This window comes from Danio rerio, chromosome 8 (assembly GCF_049306965.1).
Source record: "Danio rerio strain Tuebingen ecotype United States chromosome 8, GRCz12tu, whole genome shotgun sequence".
NCBI classification, from domain to species: Eukaryota; Metazoa; Chordata; class Actinopteri; order Cypriniformes; family Danionidae; genus Danio; species Danio rerio.
Window position 1 is genome coordinate 46229803 of NC_133183.1, and position 17649 is coordinate 46247451.

Sequence of the window (17649 nt, forward strand, 5' to 3'; positions counted from 1 at the left end):
TCAAAACCCTCTTCCTGCGAAATCTTCACCTAAGACTGAGTCGTCATCTAGGCATCATAGCCTGTCCAAGCACAATATCCATCCGACAGTTGCGGGACCTCACACACCGGGCCTACCTCAAGCAGAAGATGTCTCCAAAAAGAGATGTGAAATCTTCAGTGGCCCCCATCAGCCAAGGTCCAACACGTGCACAGAAAGACACCCTGTGTAACGACAATACCACAGACTACAGAGCATACGGTGATCGTGACTCCCATGACGACGACAGCTACTACACAACCTAGTTGGAAAAGTCACGGGACCAGCCACGCTCCACAAGGCACTCAAGACACCCAAAACTGTTCCCCAGAGGAAACAAAAATAACAGCACCCCCACAGCCCCCACACCGTCAATGGCTATCACCATGGATAAGAGATGACAGACACCTGTTCTGCAAAAACACAGATTCAAAAGGGGGAGGTCTCTCACCAACAATAGAACTCAGAGGGATCTTGGGTCCGTTCTTAGTACGTGGATTACTCAGTTAGCTGGATTTGGATATTGATGATTTGACATGATCCAGGATGGTTTCGTTCTTCAAAGCTGATCTGAGAGTTGTTGTCATAGCAACAGTTCTGCTAGCTCAAACCTGATCGGAAGCAGGATCAATTCATATAAACAGGATTAGATCGGGTCAGTTCAAGCAAAGATAATAGAGAAAGTACCGAATTATGATATTTTCTTACAGTAGTAGTAATATACACTTGGGAAAATAGTTTTAAAAAATTAACTATATATATAAAGTTATAGTTATTAATAAAATAAATAAAGTTATATTAACAAAACTTATGCAATCTGCACCTTCGAAATGAAAGTACAAAGAAAAAATTTATTGATATGAACTTTTTAGATCGCTTTAGTACAATTTGTGTATGATAAAAGAAATGCAGAATATTTGACTTTTTTAAAAAAAAGGAATAATACATTAATGCAGTCATGAACATGTTTTGACAGTAAATATGCCAGTGATTATGCTTCACAAAAGTTGCAGACGCCTTTACCAATTTCAAAATGCTTTTGTAAACATCCAGTCATTCCATACAGCAATTTAAAAAAAACAGCTACTGTAATAAAGAAAATATTTTCTAAATGTAGAACTAAATACATTGATATGCATTGAAATACATGATGAATACTCTTGACACATGAAAGTGTAAAGCCTGCAGTTCACAACATATGTGGAAAGTTATTGCGTGTCATATTTAACAAACCGTCGACTGCTAATTTGATGTAATTTTGCTCACATGGATGATTGAATATTAATCAGATGATGTCATTACGCTGCTGTTTCATCAGCCAATCGTTGCATTGCTGATCATGATTTTGAGGATCGATAAATCTGTCTTTCACAATACACGCAGCGATCTCAGATCAGTTTATCCAGACATTCTAATCTGATTCACAAACTTTTTTGAAGAACCAAATTAGCCAGAGATCAGTTATCAAGATTAAAAGATCCAGGACCGGCAAAATCATCTTAGATCATTTAAGCGAGGTACGAAGAACGGACCCCAGAAAAACACCACTCTGTTTTTACCTCACACTCACCAAGAAAACATTGAACTCTAAACTCATTTCACCTGACAGCAACCACGGTCAAGCACAGAGACCAGAGTCTTTCACAGCCAGATAGCCCCATAAGAGGAAAGTGATGTGGAAGACAAGTTTGCAAATCAGCTCCACACTGCCATGGCAAACAACTACACACAGTCTGCCAAAGAAACACTTCCTAACGGACCCCCATCAGGTCACCAGCAACCCGTCACCCAAGGAAAAGATGCATAGAGCCAAACTTCATGTGTACCTAGAGACAATGAATGAGAACCAAGCGCATCAAACCAGCAAGGAAGGGGGAGGGCCAAAAGGCTGAGACAGATCTGACCACACAGTAAACTCTTTACATCAGTAACTGCACACAGCAAACACATCTGACATTAAAACATCATTGTTTGGTTTAACTCTGCCCGATCATTTCCTATCCTATCTTTCTTTAATTATAATATCAGGATTGTCACACCATACCTAATTGTAATACCATTTAAATATGGTTGTGAACCAGAGAGCAGTACGCCAGTTGGTCATATTGTCATAGACGACTGAGAACTAAACTAACTTTGAAATGTTGAGTGTCAGTTTCAACGATCAGTACCCAAACAATTTGATACTCTACACCAGTACAGTATGTTGAGATGGAGGTGGTATCTTGTTGTCTGCCATGTATGTGTCTGTCTCTCCATCTCGTTTCTCCAGCGTTCGCCGATGTCTTCATCCCAACACATCGCCTAATGAAGGGGGATCTGTAACAAATATGGCCGACCAGACACATAATTATTTTGCTTTTTATTCCACAACCGAGCCAACTTTGCCCAGAGAAGACTCGAAATCTGATTCCAAGGTATTTACGACCCAATAGGAATGTGCCATGCGGCATTAAACACAGGAACGGGTCAGCACTCTTTAAGCTGCTTGTCTAAGACTGATGTTTTCATATAAACTTTACTCTCTTTATGTTTAATCATGTGTTTTGCAATGTTTCCCCTTGCTCCTGTATCAATATCTTAAGTTTTAATTTCTCTGTATACAATGTCTGACTCCACCAAAGCCAAACAAATTCATAAGGAGTTCAAGTTTGGACTTTTCGAAAAGCTCACTCGCTGCACTAATTGATCATTGACATTTTATTTTAATACGAGTGCAACATATAAACGTTTTAAGAGTCTTTAACATTTCTGTCCCGATTGGCATAAAATTTGCCTATGCAAATTCTTATGCCTCAGACAAAGAGCCTTCTAATTGGTCAACTTTCCATGGAGGAAAGCTGCGCATGCAAAGCTTAGGACCAAGCTATTAGGTGCGTTCGACTTCATACAGCGCTGGGCAGATCGATCGAAATCTGTCTTAAAGCGGTGCATGCTGGTTATAAATCTTGTCCGGATTGATGCTGCGCCGATGCCACGTGACTGTCACATGTCGTATCAAAGTACCACGTCAGCGCTCCGAGATCAGACGGCAGACTCAGACCGTGCAGCTTCTGAAGAGCGACTGCAGGAGCTTTGATGACGACACCGATATTACACAAGTTTCAAAACAAACAATTCACTTTTCACACCCTCTCTATCCTGTACACATCTTGCTTATTAAAATACTTCAAATATTTTACTGCAGTAATCATCTTTTGTTAAATAATCTGGTTATAAAGGTTAGCTTGTTTGCACAGGTATATTTTGAACTTTTTTATACAGACTATTTACTGCATTCATCTCCATGAACGATTTAAATGATATATTTTAGTGTATATTTTAGTGAATAAATATGAACTCAAATAAGTCTTACAGACTTGAAATAAAATAATCGTCATCATTGATCCTGCCACCCTAAAGCTCTCTTAACAAATTAAGTTAAAGAACTATTTTATTAAATGATTATAAAATGGTTTTATTATTATAATATAAATATATATTTTATTTCTTGTCTAGTAGTTTAGAGGCTACCTGCTCTTTCTGGGAAACTTCTACATAGCTCACTTATTTTAACTTTTGTTCTTTTGAACACAATCTTTTTGGATTAAAATGCTTTTTTGAAAATTCATTCATTATCCAAAATAATCTCATTTATTAAGACCTAATCAAAACACCTTGCTTTGCTTTTTACATTGGAAATTTTTATATCTATGAATATACATATATGTAAACCCTTTTTTTAGCATATTCAAACAAGAAGTATTAGCCTAAAGATTGATGTTTAACTCCTAGAATGTATGCTTATTGCTTTGTATTTAACAGACCTGTTCGTTTTTATGTTTATATTAACCTCTCATTTCCCCTTATTTCTCATGCATTTGTTAATATTTTATTCATTATTCTCCCTTATTGTTTAAAAAGTAACTACAGATTGTAGAGATTGTATTCTGTTTTATTTGTAAATGTTTTGTTGTTATAAATAAAAATAACAACAACAAAAAAAAATGATGACGCCATGTGATCGGTCATCATGACTGCAGCAATTTTGAGTCCCGAAGTGTACAGCTGTCCGTCTTGACTCCTCTGTTTTCAACTCCGCTCCTGCCTGCGCTCGGCTAATCTCGTTGATCACTGGCTGCAGCTGAGCTTCATGTCAAACGCACCGAAACTCTCTCTGTTGAAACTCTCTGTTCAACCTCTCTCTCTACCGGCTCAAAAAGAAACAACTCTCTCTCTCTCCCGTCTCCAAAGCAATTCCCCTCTCTGCTCTAAAACACGCTGTTTTTAACTTTCTTCAAACTCTCTGCAACTTCTTTAGAAACTCAGACAAGACCCAAGCAGAGAAACCTCCAAGAAAGCAGGCGGAAACCCAGATGGAAAGGGTTAATCGCACCGCGCTCGGACATTACATATTCTAGAATCCTTTGGCTTCTCAGCTTGAAACACCGACACCTCCACTACAACCCTCGTGAAAACAAAGGAGGATGAGCCAGCCGAACCACGTGCTCAACAACGGGAGCTCGGACATCACGAACAGACCGCAAGTATCACCTTTCTCCCAACATCTAAACTGGTGTGAACTAAATTCAACCCTAAAGAGACAATAGAAGGGTTATATTGAATTTGATTACATTTGGTTTGCTTGGTCTGTTCTTACAAACTCTGAGGTTTTCCCATCATTATATCCTCTCAACCTCTTCATGTTTGTTACTCTTCCCTATGCTTGTATGAATGTGTGTTTGTGTTAGGTGTTAGTTTGTGTTAGATTAGTCAATAAAGTTTAATTTTGTATAAAGAAAGGTGCCTGTGTATATTAATGAATCTAATGTCTTAAACTTTGATCTTGCTACCCTGCTCAAACTTTATGGGTTTTTATTTTGATAGCATCGCTGGACGATTTGTTTGTTCGAATCTAAAGAGTCGATTCATTTGAAGCCCTGTTCATACTGATTCAAGTGGCTCAAATGGATCTGTACGCAGGCTTGTGAGAACGAGGGCGAGATCCCAAGAGGGCATGAAAGGGGGGTGGGGTGGATTAATTCGCCTAGCGGCTCTGAGGAACCGAATGATGAGGTTATGACTTCCCACGGTGCTGCCAGCCACCGTGTCATGATGAGCGGAGATGGCACCCACGTAAACCTTTAATGTGAAGGCCTGAGAGCCTGCTCTCCAGCTTCTCCTGAAGGAAAGAAAGCACAATGCTGATCTGGCAATTTCTGGAGTCTTCTTTGCACCATTCAGTGAATAGACTCCACTTCAGGGTGTAGGCACGCCTCGTGGAGGGGGCTCTAGCCTGAGTGATGGTATTAACCACCACAATCGGTAGGTTACCTAAGTCTTCCTCGCGTCTAAGGACCACACGTGGAGGTTCCAAAGATCGGGGCAAGGGTGCCAGATGGTGCCCTGTCCCTGAGAGAGTAGGTCCTCTCTCAAAGGGATCTGCCAGGGGAGCGCCGTCGCGAGGAGGGAGAGCTCTGATATACAGGTCCGGTTGGGCCAGAGGGGCGCAACCAGCAAAACCTATTCCTCCTCCTCCCTGACCTTGCACAGTAAGCAAGTTCACTGCGGGAAACGCATATTTGCGCATGCCCTGAGGCCAGCTGTGGGCCAGTGCATCCGTGCCGAGAGAGCCCTTGGTCAGGAAAAAAAACAACTGGCAATGAGCGTTCTCAGGAGAAGCAAACAGATCGATCTGGGCTTCCCCGAATCGCGCCCATATCAGCTGAACAGACTTGGGGTGAAGTCTCCATTCTCCGGGACGTAAAGGCTGCCGTGAGAGCGCATCGGCTGCACGGTTGAGCTTGCCTGGAATGTGAATAGCGCGCAGCGATTTCAGCCGCGGATGACTCCAGAGAAGCTGACCGAGGGGTTGTTCCAAGGGCTGAGGGCACGGCAACACAGCACAGTAACAGAGACTCGGTGTGTGCCCGCGTGCCATGCGCGTCTGGGGACTCGATCATGAAGCCAGCCCAGGTGAAAAAAAAGTGCACTAAAATACACTTATTTAAGTATACTTAGTACACTTTTCAGTAATGTACTAAAAGTGCTCTATTTTCGCACACTAATTTTGTACTTAATGTACTAAAAGATAGTATAAAGTATATGTTAAGATAAACTTAATACCATCTAAGTGCACTCAACTGCTATTTTGAGACACACTGAAATTGAACTAAAATGTGCTTTTAACATACTATATCTGTATTTTTTAAAAATATGTTTAGTTACAACTAGAAATACACTTGAACCCTACTTTTAAATATTTAGAAATATATTTCAGAATAGCTTAAAGCATAATAGTAATATATTAAAAGAATATACAAAATGTAAAAGCAGTGTGCTAAAATACACTTTAAGTATACTTAGTACACTTTTCAGTCATGTACTAAAAGTGCTCTATTTTCGCACACTAATTTTGTACTTAATGTACTAAAAGATAGTATTAAGTATATGTTAAGATAAACTTGATACCATCTAAGTGCACTCAACTGTGCTATTTTGAGACACCCTGAAATTGAACTAAAATGTGCTTTTATCATACTATATCTGTATTTTAAAAAATATATTTAGTTACAACTAGAAATACACTTGAAGCCTACTTTTAAACATTTAAATATATTTATGACTAAATTACAGTATAATAGTAATATATTAAAAGAATATACAAATTGTAAAAAAAAGTGTGCTAAATACTGTATTAAAAGTGCTCTATTTTCCCAAACTAATTTTGTATTTAATGTACTAAAAATGAGTATTAAGTACATTTTAAGATAAACTTAAGTACATCTAAGTGCACTCAACTGTGCTATTATGAGACAAAATGAAGCTGATCTAAAATGTGCTTTTAACATACTAAACATTTATTTAAACAATATATTTTGAAGGCATCCCAAGTGAAAAAATATATAATTAAATACAATTAAAGTACACTTAAATACCCACAAATAAATTTTTAGAAAATTGTTATTTTATGTGTTAAATAAAAGTTTGATGGTTTTACACTATAAATATACTAATTCAGTAGGACTTTAGTGCACTTGACAAAAGTATACCAAATACCAGTAATACTTAAATTTTTAGTGTACTACAATAAAGTACACTACAGAAAAAAACATCCAAAACAGTTGTATTATTGTAACCTGAGGAGTGACACAAACAACAGAAATAGGTTCCACGTGCAGGTTTAATCAGTGGTCAGGCAAGCAATAGTCAATACAGGTGCAAACAGACATACAAGGGAAGTCCAGAATCGTAGTCAAAGGATCAGGCGAGTGGTCAGAAGGCAGGCGGCAGACTAAGACACACGGAGCTGTATTTTTGCTTCCCATGCTGTAATATGAGTTTCTTAGGCCAAAATCACAACATGATGAAAACTGACTAAACCAATAAAACTCATCATGCATTTTCTTTTAAACAACAATTGCATGCATTTTAAACATGTTTAAGAGGCAGAGGAGCAAAGCACAGATAGAATCCCTGTTTTCGCTATCCCAGTGATTATAGTGCAATATTTAAAACTGTGAACTTGTGAATCTTGTGAGATTATAACGTGAATAAGTGTGATGTGTAACTTTATGTGAAAAGTAAGCCGTGTTGGGAGACGAGAGCTGATTTATTTATTGGGTTTATCCTTTAAGTTTTCTCCTGTTTCTGGATTTAGTCAGGGAGTCAGGTAAGAGCATTGTCATTGATTTGAGTTTTTTATATATATTAGGTTTCTCTGAACCCCTAGAAAGGAGCTAAAATGTAACACAGGCCAAAATCACAAAGTGATAAAAAAAACTGACTAAACCAATGAAACTCATCATGCTTTTTGTTTTAAACAACAATTGCATGCATTTTAACATGTTTCAACAATTTACAAGTGAAAAGAAAGCTATTTTGGGGAAAACAGAAAAATGGTTAGATTTGAGCTCTGAAGCTGTATTCCTGCTTCTCATGCTGTAAGAGTTTTGCAGGCCAAAATTACAAAGTGATAAAAACTGACTAAACCAATGAAACTCATCATGCATTTTGTTTTAAACAACAATTGCATGCATTTTAAGCATGTTTTCACAATTTTCAAGTGAACAGAAAGCAATTTTGAGGAAGACAGTAAAACGGTTAGATTTGCGCTCTGGAGCTATATTCTTGCTTCTCACTGTACGTTCACACCGAAAGCGGCGTGAGCGTCCAAGGTCGCTCTGGCCGCCCTGAAGACAACGCTGTCTGCATTCAGCTCTGGCGGCGAGAGCGTCAAAACTTGCTACATTGATCTCGTATTTAAAGGAGCCGTTTCAGCATGTCAGTTACATTATGGCATAAAATATGCTTCTAGCGTAAAAATGTTGTGCAATTCTTATCAAATTCATTTAACAATGGAAGATCAAGTTGCGTGTGGTATGGCTTTGCTCTATTTATCCAATATGTGTCCATATGTCTGAAATATCCTGAAGCAGCTATACCGTTTTGTGCTGTCATGTCGCGTGAGTTTCCCGCTTTTTTAAGATAAATTTATATAACATTAATGAACATCAGTAACTCGCCAGTAACTTATTTAATGCATGTTCCTGTAAGAAAACATTGTAAATAATTGGAAATCAGGCGACCGCAATCATTAAACCCTTGGGAACAACTGTGGTCGGAACCAAAGTTCACAGGTCTGTGTTCTCTGAACTCCGATCAAGCGGTGGACATATTCATTCTGATTGCTTGCCGCTGAACCGTGTCATAGCTCATTACCATAGAGTTGACATGATTTCAACTCTCCTCGACGCCCGCGCCGCACTGCTTTACGCCGCTTATCACCGCCGGCTCTCATTGAAAATGAATGACTTCTGGCTACTTTGACGCTCTCGCCGCTTTCGGTGTGAACGTACAGTCACGCTGTAATATGAGTTTTGCAGGCCAAAATCACAAAGTGTTAAAAACTGACTAAATCAATGAAACTCATCATGCTTTTTTGTCTTAAACAACAAATGCATGCATTTTAAACATGCTTTAACAATTTTCAAGTGAATAGAAAGCTATTTTGAGGAAGACAGAAAATTGGTTAGATTTGAGCTCTGGAGCTGTATTCTTGCTTCTCACGCTGTAATATCAGTATTGCTGGCCAAAATCACAAAGTGATAAAAACTGTCTAAACCAATGAAACTCATCATGCTTCTTGTTTTGAACAACAAATGCATGCATTTTAAACATGCTTTAACAATTTTTAAGTGAATAGAAAGCTATCTTGAGGAAGACAGAAAAGTGGTTAGATTTGAGTTCTGGAGCTGTATTCCTGCTTCTCACGCAGTAATATGAGTATTGCAGGCCAAAATCACACAGTTATAAAAAAAAAAAACTGACTAAACCAATAAAAATTATCATGTTTGTGGATTTATACAACAAATGCATGCATTTTAAACATGCTTTAACAATTTTCAAGTGAATAAAAAGCTATATTGAGGAACACAGAAGAATGGTTAGATTTGAGCTCTGGAGCTGCATTCTTGCTTCTCACGCTGTAATATGAGTTTTGCAGGCCAAAATCACAAAGTGTTAAAAACTGAATAAACCAATGAAACTCATCATGCTCTTTGTTTTAAACAACAAATGCATGCATTTTAAACATGCTTTAATAATTTTTAAGTGAATAGAAAGCTATTTTGAGGAAGAAAAAAAATGCTTTGATTTGACCTCTCAAGCTGTATTCCTGCTACTCTCGCTGTAATATGACATTTCCAGGCTAAAATCACAAAGTGATAAAAATGGCCTAAAACAATGAAATGCATAATTTTTTTGTTATAAACAACATATGCATCCATTTTAAACATGCTTTAACAAGTGTCAAATGAATAGCAAGCTATTTTGAGGTAGACAAAAATGCTTTGATTTGACCTCTCAAGCTGTATTCTTGCTTCTCTCGCTGTAATATGACATTTCCAGGCCAAAATCACAAAGTGATAAAACCTGCCCAAAACGATGAAATGCATCATTCTTTTGGTTTTAAATGAATTTTCACAAACTAATTTCGAAAGGAGCATGTGATATGATTGACTGCAGCTGGCCACTCATCAACACTCATTGGCTTGCCAATCAGATTAATCCAAACTCACTATAGGTAGCCTAGTTAGAACTACTCCCTTATCTCCGTTTTCCCAAAGAAAAGCATACAAGGATGGACCCAGCTCCTTTACATTCTTCTACCCAAATCTTCTACAAACTACATCTACCTTTCTACCATCGCCTTCTATGATAATAACCTCCACCACCAACAACAACAGCAGAAACTCAAAAATCCATGGACACATCAAACAACATAAAACAACAACAACACCATGGAAAGAGCCGATACACCCGCTCTCTTGGGAACACCAGCCCAAATACAACAACAAGCTTCGATTGGAAACCCTTCAAACACCGAAGCTCCCATAAGAGGCCGAAGACCCATCCGCTCTACAGTTACAAGGACCCAACACCGTACACAATCTCCATTTCCCATAGCTCCAAACCACAACTTACCTTCTCCAGCTTCCTCATACACATCAGCAACATCTTCATCCCTCATTTCAAATAAAATGAACGTTGCCGAACTCCGCTAGACCCTCACAAACGCCGGAATATCCATCCCTAGCCGCTGCAATAAAACCGACCTACTAAAGCTCTATGAAGCCATCCCGTCACCAACTCCGCCCCCTCAAGACAGCAGACCAACTCGCTCCCGCCACACCCCCTATCCTCAACCCACTTCTGTACAGCACGAAAACCTCCCCGGACCACCTAAGAAAGGAACCAGAAAAAACAATTAAAAAAACTACCCCAAGTTACTAGACAGTCTGCACCCGCTACCATTACTTTCCAAAATACAGACAATCCTCCGGACAATTACGCCACTCCAGGACTTCCCAACCCATTCCTCTCTTGGAAAACTGCTCTTCCAGTTTTCCCCCCACTCTCAACCCTCCCCATTTCATTCTCTCTTCTAACCATCCCCATTCTTCAACCCAGTTTATTCCTACTCAAACTTTTCCTACGATCCCTAACGCTTTTCCTATGCCTACTAATTTCCCCTCTTCAAATGCCCCCTTTTTCTCCTCTACATCCCTCCACCAAGCACCCACCTCCATTACTAACCTCCCCAACAGTCTACCCTCCGTACTAACATTTATTCCGCACGGCCCCCCTTCACTCTAAACACAGCCATGCCCTTCCCATTCCGCACAATGCTCCAGTCCTGGAACCACCCCCGATCTCCAACGCCATCGAGAACCTCATCCTATCAGGTGCCGACATAGACCTTTCTACACTCCTTTCACCCATAGCACTTCCCTTGACATAACGACAGGTGGATTGCAGCGAATTCACCATTACTCTTAAACCACCTGTTAGCTCTCAATCTCGCACAATTTCCATAGCTGAATTTCATGTAGCCTTCGCACGGTACACAGAAACCATCTGCTCAGTTTTGCTCAGCCTCCTATGGGGAACACATTTCTACACTTATCACAAGTTATTCTCAGCAAAATGCGCAATTTGCGTCACTCAGTGGAATCAGTGCCCTTATTGGGGGGCTTTGGAAACTGATCTCTACAACAGAGTTTTCTTAGGATGCAGCAATCTTTTCTGCGCAGTCTGCCGCTCAAACCTACACCCGACCACTTCCTGTCCCTTCATAATTCCCTCCGTTGATAAAGAACTACAAACCCCAAAATCCACCAGCTACGTACCCCGCCCCTCTACTTCTGCTATCCCCTCTCTGCTTCCTCCTCCCTCCCCTCAAAAACCTCCTTCTTCGCTAACCTGCAATAATTTTAACATAGCAAGATGCTTTCGCCATCCTTGCAAATTTTTTTACATCTGCAATTATTGTGGCGGCGCACACGCATGTGTCATCTGCCTAGTACTAAAAGCTAATAAAAAACATAGAAACTTCTACTTCGACTCCTGTCAATATTTCTAATCTGTACTCTGAATTATGCTTGCACCCTGATCCTAAATTTTCTGAATTTCTCATTTCAGGTCCGTCTAACGGATTCCACCCTGATGTTTCGACCCTTCCTTTCTATAACCTCGCATGTCCTAATCTACAATCCGCTAACGCTGAACCAGACGTGTTGGAGCATCTAATCAAGAAAGAGATCGATAATAAATTAATGATCGGTCCCTTTCTTGCCCCCCATTTAGCACTTATCGGATCAGCCCAATTGGAGTGGCAACCAGAAAATTTTCTGCAATAAAACGACTAATAATCGACCTGTCTTCTCCCCATAATTCCGCCTTTTCAAGCATTAACAGCATAATTTCGCCCAACGAATTCTCTCTAAATTACCATGACATAGACAAAGCAATTTCTTTAATTGAACTTGTTGGCCGTAACGCTTAGCTTTTAAATTCATGCCTTTTACACCCGAGTTCTGGCATCTTTTTGGCATCAATTGGAAATCCCAATTTTACTTTGCAGTCCGTTTAACATTTGGTTGCAGAAGTAGCCCCAAAATTTTTGACATGCTTTCAGAAGCCATTTGCTGGATTCTATTCATATGCTATTGTACTCTAATAATTATGGAATCCCGCATGTAGTTCACCTCCTTGATAATTTCCTCATTATCTCTCTCCCACATACCCCACCTACTCAACACCTAGCGACTACTAAAGCTGTTTTCGCTAAACTTGGTATCCCTCTCGCAGAGGAGAAAATCGCCGGACCCAGCACTTTCATAGAATTCCTAGGCATCAATTTGGACTCTCAAAAACTCCAAGCATCGCTACCGAAAAAGAAAATTGATCAAATAATTTCTCTATCTTCCATATTTTTGTAAAAACTGTAGCGTACAGTTCAAAGATAAAATTACTTATTGATTTTGTCACGGAGTATTTTGCATAGGTTTTACGACTCCTGGCTCCAAGAAGTCTGGATTTTCGTGACAGCTTAAGTAATCTGGGGAGACTGGAGAGATAAGCCTGGAACTTCAAAGACATTCCTGCCCAAATACACACACACACACACACACACACACACACACACACACACACACACACACACACCTACGAGGCTGTTCCGACAGAAAGAAAATAAACTCAAAAATCCTGGACCAGTACAAAACTAAAGTGTTATGTTTTGTAAACTTTGTATCTCATTTCTGACTTTTCTTACCTGTTTAACCTCTCTTATAACCTGTATGTCTGTTCCTTTTAGGCCTTTTTAAAGCATAAATAATGTAAGGATATGAAAAATTATGTTGATGTACTTTTAAACCCCCCATGTTTGGTACCAATGGGTTTCTGCTGACATTTTACAACACATGATGCATAGAGCAAGATCATAACTCGCATTGCCATAACTTCAAAATGCCTTTGAAGTTTCCTGCTTATCTCTCCAGTCCCCCTGAACAACTTAAGCTGTCACGAAAATCCAGACTTTTTGGAGCCAGGAGTCGTAAAACCCATGCGAAATACTCAAATCAAATAGTAAATATCAAATACTAAAATCAATAAGTAATTTTATCTTTGGACTGTACGCTACAAATCATTTAAATATATTATTGTGCCTGTCGGCGCTTGTAAGACAGTTTGGAAACCCCAAACCTGTCCGTTTAAAAGGCCTTCTTATAGCTAGAAAACCTCTAGACTATTTCTCCCGTGGTTTCAAACTGTTAGCTGCCTAACATTTAACCTCTCTGCTTCACCGCCGTGCGAAATTAATTTCAGAACTGCTGGACGGTTCTAAATTAATGTATTTGGGAGTTGCAAGCTTGCCTATTAACCGCTTTCTGGGCAAGTGATCTGGGCAAGTGATCTGATAGCGACAGCAGTAGTAGTTAGGGAAAGTCTAGCCAGATAGCACGCTCATGCGATCTTCATCTGAATGCCTTTCACTCACCACCAAGTGTAAATAGCATGTAAAACCTAGTCTAAACTTAGCCCACTACAGGAATATAAAACAAACGTTTTAGACATGCCCATAGGTTTTGCTATTCTCTCTCTCTCTCTTTCTCTCTCTCTCTCTCTTCTCATCCTTGTCTGTCTTTTAGTTTTATTTTTAGTTTATATTTCTCACGTGGTTTCAAACTGTTAGATTAACTGCCTAACGTTTAACCTCTCTGCTTCGCCGCCGTGCGAAATTAATTTCAGAACTGCTGGACAGTTCTAAATTAATGTATTTGGGAGTTGCAGGCTTGCCTATTAACCTCTTTCTGATAAAAGGAATTCTCAGAATCATAAGCGTGGTACCAAAATCTGATATGGATGTGAATTCCCATATTTCAGTTATGTTCGTCCGGACCAAATCTGTGTACAAACGTGCACCGCCTCGAGAGACGTCTCGCATTTTATGTTTGTTTGTCTAATTGTAATGGTCAGATATTATTATCAGTGTTACGGCAACATGATATAATGACCGCTTATGCAAATCTTAGTGGTTCGCGCTTTGCCTTTGTGAAGTCAGCCGCATACCAAGTTATGCATGAAAGCTCCTTTCATTCATAAAAACGGCTCTTCGAGCGCTCATTGGCTCCTCGTCCACGTAACTCGTGTGCGCGCACGCATGCGTGAATGACATAGCCAACACCTAAAGCATCAGACCCGCTTTTAGAAGGCAGAGTGAGTGACGCAGTTCACGTCACAGGGCAAAACAACTCGCTAGCTTCTAACGACTAGCCTTAAGTAAACTAACCCTTCGCGTCTTAATATTACCAAACTGTTAGCACAAGGCTAACCGGATTAGAAGCGTAACTCGTAACAACTTGCTAGCGGCTAACGCCAGCTACAGCTTAAGCAAACTAACCCTTCACATTTTGTAACATTAACAAACTTAAGCACAAGGCTAACCGAATGTGAAGTGCAACTCGGAAACATCTCCCCCTGTCTCCTTCTGCTCTTCTCACATCAGTTCCGCCCACCATTGTGTCTCAAGTGGTCTGAAATGGTCAAATAGTTTGGAGTTAATTTGCTTTAATTTCGATTTAGCATTTCATTTTCCCTGTTATCATTTTATCCAAACAATAGTTCAGTTACCTAAGTATAGATTATTGGTCTGTTTTTTTTTCGGTATTATGAATTATTTTGTTTACTTTCAATTTTTATTAATTTTTTATGCCTTCTGTCTTCTAAATTTTAATACCGTTGTCCAGTTTATTTTGATATTATTTTATTTTAACTCAAGTTCCCAATAATATATTCTAAACTTGTCATGTTTAATTTGGATTTTGTTGGTTTTGCTATTTGGGGAATAGCCTTTAATCTCTCTATTATTATCATTAATAAGCATAATTTTTCTTCCCTTTTGATTTTTTTTACTCCATCTTTTCCTCATGCCTTATTTATTCCCTCACCGGTTAGGTTATAGGGAAAGTATTACTTTACATAAGGGCTCAAGTATTTGTCTGAAGCTAAATTTGGAGATATCAATCTATAGATCCCACATCTGACCAAAACATTTTGGGCTAACCCATTAATGTTTGTAGATGCCCCTGAATACGAAGGCACTCTTTCTACTTTTTCTAAGCCGTCCTGTACTGCTTTTACCTATAGGGGATTATTATGATTATTCTTTTAAATTATTTTATGCCGATTTAATTTTCCTTTAGCCTCCCTCCATCACAGGGTGATAACCTTCTCTATCCATCAGATACTACAGCATACTAAGATTCCTACTACAACTGGCTCGCCCAGAATAGTAGATCCATAGTACTGCCTGTATCCGGACCCGAGTCCTCTGTGCTTGTGTGGTTAAGCGTACAGGTTAATCAGGTTGCAGATCAAAAGATTGGGTTCATCTGTCTGACATAACCGACCCCTGCTGAAGGATGCGTTAGATACCTTGGCGTTATGTCACTCCGGCTTGTGTGGATCACAGTGGCATCAGCAATCATACTCCAAGAAGCACTGTCCGTGCCAACTGGCATACGGTCAATCTTGGTCAAATACCCTGTCATGATTCCACACACGTGCCCACCGGAGTGAGATTGGCCACCTCATTCTACAGGCCTAGAGCGGCACCGGAATCATCAGTTAAAAACCCAATTTTGAATCATGCCAGGCTTCCTTGAGTGCTACGTATTGTGCTAACAGCCTACGCTGTGTGAGTTCACAACCGAGTTACATTATGGGCAAGTGATCTGATAGCAACTGCAGTAGGAGTTGGGGAAAGTCTAGCCAGATAGCACGCTCTTGCGATCTTCATCTGAATGCCTTTCACTCACCACCAAGTGTAAAAAGCATGTAAAACCTAGTCTAAACTTAGCCCACTACAGGACTATAAAACGAACGTTTTAGACATGCCCATAGGTTTTGCTATTCTCTCTCTCTCTCTTTCTCTCTCTCTTTCTCTTCTCATCCTTGTCTGTCTTTTAGTTTTATTTTCATTGATGTTTACTGATATCCATTATTAGTATTATTTTCTTTCATTTTTCTTCCCTGTACACTCGTTCATCCGAGCGAGGTGCCATTTTGTCTAACTTATCGTTAGTATTATTTATTTATTTTTGTTTTTTTAGGTTACTGTTATTTTTATATACTTAATTATTTTTTTTACTTTGACCTGCTCAGAGATCACGCTATTGAGAACCACCAGGGTGATCTAAATAATTGATTGATAATTTGCACAGCCTGGCGCATGACTAAAAGCCTTGAGGCCAGTACGTAGATATCAACTATTATATAGCCACCCCAATTCGACATCCGAATTGTCCAGCCCCCAGTGGATCCTTAGAAGGACCAACGTCTAGCCGGCACATACCCCCTAGCTGACAACCCTGTCAGACTAGTAATATAGCACAATGTTAACATCCACGCAATTTGGCCATGTGGGTCTCTCTCTCTCCCTTGTGATCTCTGTCTCACCCAACAGACCAGCATGTCAAGTGCGTCCAGCCCGCTGCTCACTGGGACCAACTGGAGGCCTGGTTAAGCAATTAACCCACAACCTCCTGCCCAACGACGCCATGGAGCTGCAGCGGCCAAGCAGAGAGCAGCTGGATGTCCGCAGAAATCCACTGAGGGCGAACGACCAAGCCCGGAGCCATGACAGCCAAGCCCAGACTCAACTCTCCAGGGTCCTGGCACACCTCACCCTTGCACAGGCCGAATCCATAAGAAAGGGTCTCAACCAGCTGGAGCATCGAGCCCAGGACACCTGCAAGACGACGAGGGAAAAGGACGGCGAACTTCTGGAGCAAATGGACAGACTACAGCGTGCCCCGATGGAGCTACAAGCGGACAACGGACATAAGGAGCAACGAGAGGAGCGCGCCCCGATGGAGCTACAAGCGGACAACGGACACAAGGAGCAACGAGAGGAGACAAGGAGCAACGGACACAAGGAGCAACTAGAGGAGAACAAAGCCAAAGATGAACTGAGTGTAAAGCTACAAAAGCTGAAACACTATTTTAAAGAGCAGAACTAAAGACAGTGAAGCTCGGGTCAAAGCCTCTAAAGTTAATGGCTAAGGGCCCGAGCAAAATTCCAACACAGAACCCAACCAAGAGACTTTAAGCATGAACTTACCAGAGTTCACCCAGAACTGTTACATTCCTACAATCCATGTGACTACCCAAAAGGGGATGTGCCTCAGTCAGCCCCAAAGCCAAGACTGGATAGACCAGCAGAGGGGGGTGAATCCAACTCATACTGCCCCGCCAGCCAGCATTCCAGCAACACCCATCAACAACACAGGGCCAGGACTCCCTCCA